The 10,517-nt window shown below is 35.1% G+C and overlaps 1 long non-coding RNA gene across 2 annotated transcripts; it reads right to left on the bottom strand.

Annotated features, from left to right (window-relative positions):
* Positions 1-4,086: 4,086 nt before the first annotated feature.
* On the bottom strand, positions 4,087-8,584 carry LOC144956887 (uncharacterized). Of its 2 annotated transcripts, none has more exons than XR_013642030.1 (3): positions 8,437-8,584; positions 4,689-4,801; positions 4,087-4,164 (listed from the first exon to the last, which is right to left on the bottom strand). It is a non-coding gene; the product is annotated as an uncharacterized LOC144956887 (long non-coding RNA). The 2 variants fall into 2 exon arrangements; XR_013642029.1 differs by lacking the exon at positions 8,437-8,584 and adding an exon at positions 5,864-6,513.
* Positions 8,585-10,517: the final 1,933 nt, after the last annotated feature.

Below are 10,517 nucleotides of genomic sequence, written 5' to 3'. Positions count from 1 at the left end.
GAGGTTATATGAGAGACCGCTGAAACAAAAAAAACAAGCAATCTAAGGGAGCGTTCACATATTACGTCATCAAAAATTTGTCCTTTTTAGACCCCCCCCCTCGCCCAAGTCATCACTTGTCATCATTGACCTGACCCCCCCCCCTCCCCCAACAGATGATGACGTCATCTAATTTAATAAAAACTAAAAGATAACTTTAATTTCACAATATTTATTATTCATTTTTCAAACCATAAACATTGATTATCAACGTTTGATAAAACACATTCAGACATTTTATTAATTTCAGAAACTGTTGATAATTTATGTTTTACGATACAATGGGGACATAAAATTTAAATTTGCAAAGATAAAATCTAACAAACATTATTTAAATTAGGCTACTTGGTGCAGGTGCTATTAAAAAAAATTCAGAAAGTGTAATTTAAAATAGTATAGGAGGCAAATTATTTTATAGCATATTAGTCTTTTAGTGGAATGAATTTCTGTTTCAATTTCCAAACATAAAATTAATTGATTCAAAAATGTTTCTGCCTTGGACCTCTGGCAATGTACTATAAATAGTATCATCAATTTCATCTTCATCGTCATCACTTTCTCCCATTTGCTGTTCTTCTTGTATGCCGCATTTTCGTGAATGGTCTTTCATTGCTGTGATCGAGGAGTGATACAATGAACATTTAGGGCAAGTTCGCCTTTTGAGAAGTGATACCCCTTTCCCATCTTGTTTCTTGAGAGATGGGCAATACTCATCATAGCAATTTATCTTTAGCTGTTTTGAAAGGAACAAACTTTGAAATAGGCTTAATTTGCCTATGTTTTGATGACATCATCTTGGGTCTGACCCCCCCCCCTCCCCCATGTCAACACATGTCAACATTTGGTAGACCCCCCCTCCCCCCCTAGCTGATGACGTAATATGTGAACGCTCCCTAACAAAAATCGTACAAATGTAAATCAAAATCATAACCTAAAGATATCATAAGCTAAATTATAAATAACCAAGAGCAAACAGGCAGAAGATTTACAGAAAAAAAATATCCCCTGTCAAAAATACAATCACAAACCAAAGAAGCAGGATAGGCTAGTAAAGAGAAGAAGAAACGACATCACTATCGGATCGTACACCCATGCGAACATCATAGGTATATGATTCAAGGGTGATGCTCCCATCCAACCACCCGCGTAGTGGTTGTAGGGATCAGTGATGATAATGATAATTTGTAAAAAAAAGGAGCAAAATCTCTCGGCCCGTCTGTCAAGCCCAAATCTAATGCAAAAAAAATAACACAGCTATTCAATGTTACTTAATATTACGTAATATATTACTAACTTCTAAAACACGTCTATTCTGATCACAAGATATTACTGACTTTTTGTAAATATAATTTTTAAAATTGTCATTTCCAATTAAAAGTTTTAGAGCTCTATAATGCTTCCCACTATATCAAGAGATTATAATAAACTTTTGGCCAAAAGGAGGTATTTTTTTATACTACAAACACGGCTAGTGTGTGTGTATTACTGTAACCTTGTGGTTATGCAGCTTATGATAAGAATCTTTAATCAATTGCAAAACATATTCCATCAAATGAGCGAATCTAAATCAAGCCTTTTAAAAAATTATTACTTAAATCGATCAGCCAAACTTACTGTTGTATTTTCTCTCTATTACAAAGTGATATCTATAAACATAATAATGTGAAGTTAGAAGGTAAGCTGAGAAATAAAATATGGAAAAGAAAGAAAGAAAAAGAGTGAGAGATAGATAGTAGATAGATAGATAGATAGATATAGATAGATAGATAGATAGATATAGAGATAGATAGATAGATAGATAGATAGATAGATCAGAAAAGAGAGAGAGAGAGAGAGAGAGAGAGAGAGAGAGAGAGAGAGAGAGAGAGAGAGAGAGAGAGAGAGACCACTCTGATTTTTGTTTTAATTGGTAATTAGAGATAAGTTATAATGAATTCAATTGAATTCAGAACAAACAAACAAACAAACAAACAAAAAAAGGAGTACAAAGCTAAATGGTACAAAAATATTGACACCCATTTGCTCCATCCCCTTCCCTTTTGATCATCTTGTCATCCAAGGCCGTCATGGGTTAGTACCACTATTCACATTTGGCACCAGTGTGTCTAGACTAATGTCATGGGCATGGGAATGTCATCAAAAATCATGCAGCTGAGCAGAGGTGTCAAAAAATGACAAAAGACATATTGGTGATTTTTCAGCTAAATTACCTCTTAGCCGAAAATGTTTGACACGGCAAAAACAGTTGAAAATTTCAGAAAAATCCTAAAATCGCGGAATTCCGCGGAAGATTATCATCACTGAGGGATGATGGTGTGATGGTAGTTGTAGTAGTGGTTGTAGCTGTAGTGGTGGTGATGGTCGGGATGATGATGTGGTGGTAGTTGTCGTAGGGATGGTGGTGGTGGTAGGGATGATGATGGGGTTGGTTGTAGTATTAATGGTGATAGGTAGGAATGATGATGTGGTGGTAGTTGTAGTAGTGATGGTGGTGGTGATAGAGATGATGATGTGGTGGTGGTTGTAGTAGTAATGGTGATAGGGATGTTGATGTAGTGGTTGTGGTGAGTCTTTTTAAAAGGCGGAATTGTGATGGTGATGGGCGGAGATAAAACACCGTTTAGGCGGAAATCCGCCTTTAGGCGGAAGATTCTCAGCCCTGATAGCCTTCACTGTCTCATTCACGAGGGGCAGGCGATTCTCCGGATAAAGTGAGGATGGATAAATGTAAAAAGAAAAAAGATTAAAAGTACAAAATTGTATGCAATAGCATTCAATTCAGACCTGCCAGCTAACAAAAAAAAAAGCATTTTATTTTTTATTGACAATTTAAAGACAAAAATCTGCATATAAACCCATAATGCACGAGTTGTGTTTGTCACTCTAAAATACTTGAATGAACTAAAATGCAACAGGCGCTCATCAAATTCAAGGGTTTAATGGATGACTGCAGAATTCCCAAAAAAACGTCGCTTCATTGTCTTTGTAACATTTTCATGGCATACAAAAACGCAATAGAGTGGTCACCATTTATAATTAGTCCTCAGAAATCAAGCACTTATAATTGCACCGTACTCATAGTCAAATTCAAATTATATTTTGAAAAGTCTATGGACAACCATCAAATCTTAAAATTCCTTATCTGGAACAAAAAAAAAACAAAGACAAAAAAAAAAAGACTCAAAAAAATACCCCCACCTAGATCTGCTTATATTGTCTTACAGGACTTAATAGCGCTTACAACACTATAAAAAGGATGATGATATGGTGACTGATTCAATAAATAGGGAACAGTAGATTTCACGAGCACCTCAAAGATGTACCAATTTTGACATTACCTCAAAGTCTCACCGAGACACAAGCACAGGATCCTGCTAAAACATTTACATAATGCAATAATATTCAAAACCTATAACTATAACAGTACATAACAGAGAGATGATTTACAGTATAAAAAATCATCGCAAGAAGAAAGGTACTGTATTTGACTGTCTGCCTCCCAACTAAAGACCCCGCAAGGACCAGGAAAAAAATGAGCAATCTTAATCCATAACAAAGACAGGGAGCAACATGGAAAGGGAAAACAAATATAAGGGATAGAAAAATGTGAACTCTCTGCCCAGAACCCTTCCAAGAATTATTTTTTTTTATAAAAAAAATTACAAATTCTGGAACAGTCAATTTTGTCACAAGCTGGTCATCATCTCTCCAACTCAGTGCGCCACCTTGAATGTATCGTAATAAAATATGAGTTGGAATGGCTGTTGTCCTTTAAACATTTGGTCCTGGTGTCAATAGTGCATTTACCTAACTAATCTATTACTATATATTACACTCAATAGATGGAGGGGGGAGGGACAATTAAGTACTGAAAATATAAAGTAACAAGAAAAGAAAAAATATTACATATTTATTTTAAAAAATTGAGTCTAATTGCGACTAAAATAGAATTTGCGATTAATTGCTGTCAAGTGTAAAATTTTCGGCAGCGAAAAACTGCAGGGACAAAATGTCGATGGAAAATAACTATAAAATGAATTAGTCTTATAAATTTATCACATGGGTGATTTTCATGGTGGTGATTAGCCCCTGTAACCCTCAGAAGCCAGTATTAATTTCAGAGTCCTGCATGGTAAGAAAAACTTTTATTACAAAATAATAAAATTATCCACACCATAGTAGGATAAAATATTAATAGCGTTGTCACTTGCATAACTCAATTGTGAAGGATTTCAACATGCAGATTATAGAGCAATTGAAAATAAATCTTAATAAGATATTCAATAATAATACTAATCCAGCGCAATCAGATACAATGAACAAATCAAGTCTTTCACTTTTTAAAACTGTTCTGGCAATAGTTGAACTATTGTCTTGCTGCATTACATCGTGCAGCCCGCCCACTGAAGACTGTAAATGAGCTGCAGATAGGCACACATTGCCTCTTCCTCTGGATGTTTTAAAATTCAGAATTAGTTTGATTGCTTTATTAAAATTGTCTGGCAATCAAGATAGAAAAGCTGATGGAGATAATTTACTTCCGAGTTATTCTGAAATATTATAACCTTGTGCATATAATATTTTCATTTTTTTTAAATATGTAAAAGTAAAAAAACACCTCTTGCCCCCGTCCAAAAACAACCTCCTACCTCTGGTTAGGGCGAACTCCTTTGCTTGAGGTCAATCGCTTTTTGCCCTGCTTGCATTCATAGACACAAAAGTCATAAATTAGCCAACTTTCCTCAGGGTGATATGATGGAAGCTGAAAACACGGAATAATATAAAAGATCATAACATAAACACCTAAATATTAAGTTAAAAATTGCAATATTTTCTCCAACTGAGACAAAGGTGTTACAGTTCAGTACGTTAGAAGAATAAGAAAGTAAGTCGAGAGTTTTCTCGAAGAACTTAAATTGTGGACGTGGTACTCAAATCAGGGACTAGGTCAAAAGCTGAATGGCACAAATGGAAAGCCAAAGGCATGTTGTTTTCAATATTTAAAGTCAATAAAAATTCAAATTCTGTGCATTCTAATATTAGGCAAACAACTACAGACCACACTAAATTGAATTGTATTCAGTAAAAGGATCTTGTCACATTCAATCAAGCTGTCATTTGAGAAAAATTACTACATTATAAATTGAAGTTCAGATCGCTTGTTTGAAACCGTATTATGAAAATTCATGTATCTGTGTATAAGCCAAGTTTCACCAAAATCACAGTGGCAACGAGTGTCTAATATTTGCCACCAGATACACTCGTAAAATTTGAGTGTAGGCCTATTTAGCAAAATCATATATTAGGAATGGTTTATACTACATCATCCTACGTCATCATCCTGCATCTTTTTTATATATATATAAATATTAAAAAAAGAATTGAGCTTTCATAAGCCCCAATATCCACCAAACATGCTCAAAGCACTTTACAAAGGATCCATGACTAGCAGCAACACGTAACAAGTAGAACGTTAGGCGATTTTTTCTTCTGACAGACAACGCTCTTAGCGGATAGGAAATCATACACATGAGTACAGTGAGAGAATGTGAGTCCTTGGCGAGACTCGACCCCAGGACCTACCAATCCGGAAGTGAGTGCCACACAGCCGCATATATCTTGGCTGTTCTTGAGAATTTGCCAAACACCTACAAACTAATTAGTAAAAAGAGGGGAGATGGGCAGAAATAGACAGACAGATACACACTCAGAGAGAGAGAGAGAGAGAGAAAGAGAGAGAGAGAGAGAGAGAGAGAGAGAGAGAGAGAGAGAGAGAGAGAGAGAGAGAGAGAGAGAGAGAGAGAGAGAGAATAATATCAGTTGCCTGTGGTGTCAGTCCGTTTAGGAGCGAGGTGGCGGAAGAAGTAGTCTAGCACTAGTACTTGGGTAGTAGTAGTAAGTAGTAAATAGGGGAGGTCTTCTGCACGTTCCTTGAGCTAAGGAAAGTATTCCTTCAACTAACCTTAAAATAAAAAAATAAAACATTGTACATTTCCAACACTTGGACCTGCACTATGACCTATAACTAAAACTAACAGACAAAAAAAAACAACCCGCTAAGACTCCTCTCCAGTACCTTTCAATATTTCAAATTGAATTATAATGGCTGCAGAAAACTAAAACAATGGTCATATAAGGAAATTTACAAATCAATCAAGTTGTTCTACAGGTTTTAAAATGAAAATATGAAGTAACAAGATATCACTCTAACATAGTGACACCTAACTAACACTAGACATCACACCAGCAGCAATGCTGAGCGGAGTAATTTTACTTTTTTCACTAGCAACCAAGTTGCCACATTGGATTTTCTTTCTTAACTTATTTTTTTAGTGTTCTGCTAATGTGCAATCTACATTTAAAATAAAAAGTGGCATCTTTCATTTCTTCTAATTCTAAACAGACACGATTATTAAAACATGTCCACTTCACATCTCAACAACAGGGACAATTTTTTTCACTTCTTGAGGCAGTCTTTTCTTACTTCTTTTAAATTTTATTTTTTTAAAGCTTCTTTATTGATTTGTTTATAAGTTCTATTGTTCTTATTATTATAATTTCATTGTCAATATCATTTTCATCAGCATACTTTTACGGTACTTTTACCATGTTCTTATTCTTACGCTCTTACAGTTACAGTACAGCAGAGCGATACCTAACGCAGGCCTTTAAAGTGCTACTAAATTTGAAAAATTAAAATAAAACGTTTGACAAAAGATCCACAGTTCAAAAGCTAAAACAATTATAAAGTAAAACTACCTCGAGACTCGGGGAACATCGGGGGTAAAGTCTCCCGCCCATACTGGGCACTGTGGGACTGGAAGTCTAGAGAGCTGCACCGGTGGAACCCGTAATTTAGCTTCTTAAACGGTTCCGATCATTCAGGAGAGGAGTAGTATCTAGTTGTAGTTATAAGTAGAAGAAGAAGAAGAGAAGGAGCATGTTCAGGTTCAAGTTCAACCCTCTTAGTAGGCACTTGCAAGAAGTAGCTCTCGCGAGTTGAAAACAGGTGAGGATTTCCGTTTCCGTTTTTGAGGGGAAAAAATTTAGGAGTGATTTAAAAATGTTCATTCTTCTTTCTCAGTTGAATGAAATGGCATGTGTTATATATCATTGGAAAGGGCATAAAATTCTACATGCAATGATGCTAATATTATTATCTTCCTATAAGCTGCCTCTATTCCCACCCCCCCCCCCCCCCCGGCCGATTGGATTACGGAAAAAAACGTCGCCGGCTTTTTGCGATTTGGATTTTATTGATTTTTTTTTTACAAATTACTGCATTACAACCTTTGGATTAAACATACAACAATTTTGGACTACTAGCATCCTAGTCCTAGACTTGGGGGATGAGAATAGTCACTCCCCTTCCTATATCATGATTTTCAGAAATCTTTGCGTAAAGAGAGTAGGTAGCCTATATGTGTTTAAACGCTTATAACTTTTAAACCAGAGATGGTCCTTCTTAATAAAAAAAAATTCCTTCTGAGATACATATTAAAGTAGTTTCTCTGAAAATTTCAGAGCAAAATATGTTTGCAATCAAAAGTTAGAGCTCCCCAAAAAACAAGTTATTGGCCTCGATTGTTTACAAAAGCTGCCATTTTCTTATACTGATTCACTTCCTGTCGTCTGCTGCGTTTGAGAGATAACTTCGTCAATCCACATCAAAACTTTACATCTTTATATCTTACAATATATTCCATTTATGGAAGTTATTTTTGTTTTAAATTATTCAATTAATTGGCGTTTTCATGTCCATGCATTCATTTTATAATTTACAATTCTCTTCCTTTTTTTCCGATTGATTTTTCACTGCTGATTTTGACGTTTTTCATCCTTTGACGGAGGTCTGTCCAATTTCGGGGAACGGGGGAGCGGAAGTTTTTAAAATCACCTATTTTCGATCATTTAAAACACTAATACACCACCTCAAACATTCATCAAACCATATCTCTGCTTTTATGTGGTCTATTTTCATTTTGAAAAGTTCAAAGTGAATAACTAAATGACGCTGATTCAGTGGTGTAGTTGGTCTATCTACATGTGAATAAATATTTAATTGTCGACTTTTCCAAAATTCCAATAGGTCATTCATTTGCATGTCGTGGTCTATTTTTCCTTGATTTCAGCTGTTTCAGCTCTAAACTATACTTTTCTTTCTCAATAAATAATTTTTTTTCTGTTTGCAATGTATTACAGAGATGTTGAATTACCACATGTAAAACTTTCAAAGTTGTATCTGAGGCCGTTTCTGAATTATACTCGATTATCCATTGGGTTGCTGTGTTTTGGTCACATATTTTCCTATTCCTATTATTGATAGAGTTAGAGTGAGAATGACGAGAAAGATTGCCACTTAATTAAGGAAAAAATTGTCGTATCTAGTTTACTTACCTTCTTTGTTGACTTTTAAATAAAAAGTACATTATTCTCATTTTCGAATGTTTTCAAATTGGAGAAAAGATGAGAATGTCTCGTTTACCGAGAGGGCCATTTTTTTTTGCTTCACACTTCTCAAAGAAAGACCGCGAAAAGTGGAGGCTGGTCGGCTGGTCCTTGAAAGCTCACAAATGCAACTTTAAACGCACAAGAGTGCTGGGAGTAGCTAAAAATAGGTAAAGGAGCGGTGGTTTGCAACTTTAAACACATAAGAGTTCTGGGAGTACAAATAGTGAAAAGCGGTAGTTTTCGCTATTTGTAGTGGTAGTACAAATAACCACTTCGTTTTCTTGTTGAAAAGCGGGTCCTAATCTAAGTCGTCTTTAGTCTTACTAAGTGACTTAGTGATAAATCGGAATGACCCTGTAGTTTATAATGCGTTAGGCAAAATGTGGTTTTGAACACACACTTAATTTTTGTAATGTGGTTATATTTATCCATTAAAATCTATTGTGGGTTTTATGTCTTTTTGTACAATAACAGGTGCATGGGTCAATGAATGGCTTAATCTCAGAAACAGTCAGGACCAAGATTTCCTCACTGGTGATCAAGGAAAGTAAATAAAGCAAGGGGTTGTCTCTCACAGAAAAGAAGATATCTTGACTCTGCTGAAGGCTACAGCAAAAAGAAGAGGTTTGAAATTTTGGACTGACATTACGGTCGATTACAAAGTTACTGATTTCACCCGAAACGAATAAAAACTTATTTTGATGGCGAGTATATGATCTTCCTTTTTGCTCTATCCCACTCCTAAAATCATCTTTTTAAATTTACATACTAGAGAAGAGAAGAGAGAGAGAGAGAGAGAGAGAGAGAGAGAGGAGAGAGAGAGAAGAGAGAGAGAGAGAGAGAGAGAGAGAGAAAGGAGAAGAGAAGAAAAGATGAGATACAGTTTATAGCGGTAGAAGGGACCGCAAATTGTAATGTAGTACTATGTTTTACCTCTGTATGTCATGGTAGAATCTGTAACCCTATTCTTGTAAATAATTAGTTTTTCATTTAGTACATTATATGGCCATCTATATTTTTTTGATGTGAATAATTATATTTCATAAACATGTAATACTGATAGTTATTTGAGTTTTGTTATATTATTCATTAATAGCCTTGACATTACTATGGTTTACTTTGTGTTGTAATATATCTCATAAGTACTATACTAGCTCTACTACTATATACTTTGACTGCTGTCTACTACTACTACTACTACTACTACTACTACTACTTACTACTACTACTACTACTACTACTACTACATTTACACTACTACTACTACTACTACTACTACTACTACTACTACTACTACTATTACTACTACTACTACTACTACTACTACTACTACATACTACTACTACTACTACTACTACTACTAACTACTACTACTACTACTACTACTACTACTACACTACTACTACTACTACTACTACTACTACTACTACTACTACTACTACTATTACTACTACTACTACCACTAACACCACATCATCCTCACTACCACCATTACTACAATCACTACCATGTTTTGGAGCTTTACTTCATTGGAAATAAGGAAACTTTAGGGTTGTATTCGGCAATATGTTTACATATCATAATATAGTTCTAATCAGTAATCTATACAATATTTAAACACAATACCAAATACCATCTCAATTCCCTTTTTTGTGCAGAAATTCCTCTTTCGGCATTGAAATCCTCCGAGTGGTGTCTGAAATACCTGTGAGTCAAATTGAAAATTGGCGTCTCTGCAAATTTTACTATTCTCGTCAAAGTTTCAATGCCCGTATCTAAGGAGTTATCTTTGCCCATTGATTTGACTGTGCATGAAAACGGTGCCTCATTCAAAGTCGATTTTCTCAGAACTTGGTTTTTACGCATTCCCTACTTGAAACGATCATATCTTGGCAATGAATAATCCGAATTTTATCAATTTAATATCAAATTTTAAAGCATAAGATAAGCAATGATTGGCTACCAAAACCCAAAATTGAAGAATCCGACTTAATACCGTTTCAAGGCGGAGGGTCACATATATCAAA

This window comes from Berghia stephanieae, chromosome 11, assembly GCF_034508935.2.
Source record: "Berghia stephanieae isolate SIO BIC M18660-M18661 chromosome 11, UCSD_Bste_1.3, whole genome shotgun sequence".
Taxonomy (NCBI): domain Eukaryota; kingdom Metazoa; phylum Mollusca; class Gastropoda; order Nudibranchia; family Aeolidiidae; genus Berghia; species Berghia stephanieae.
This window is presented reverse-complemented; position numbering and strand designations above follow the sequence as displayed.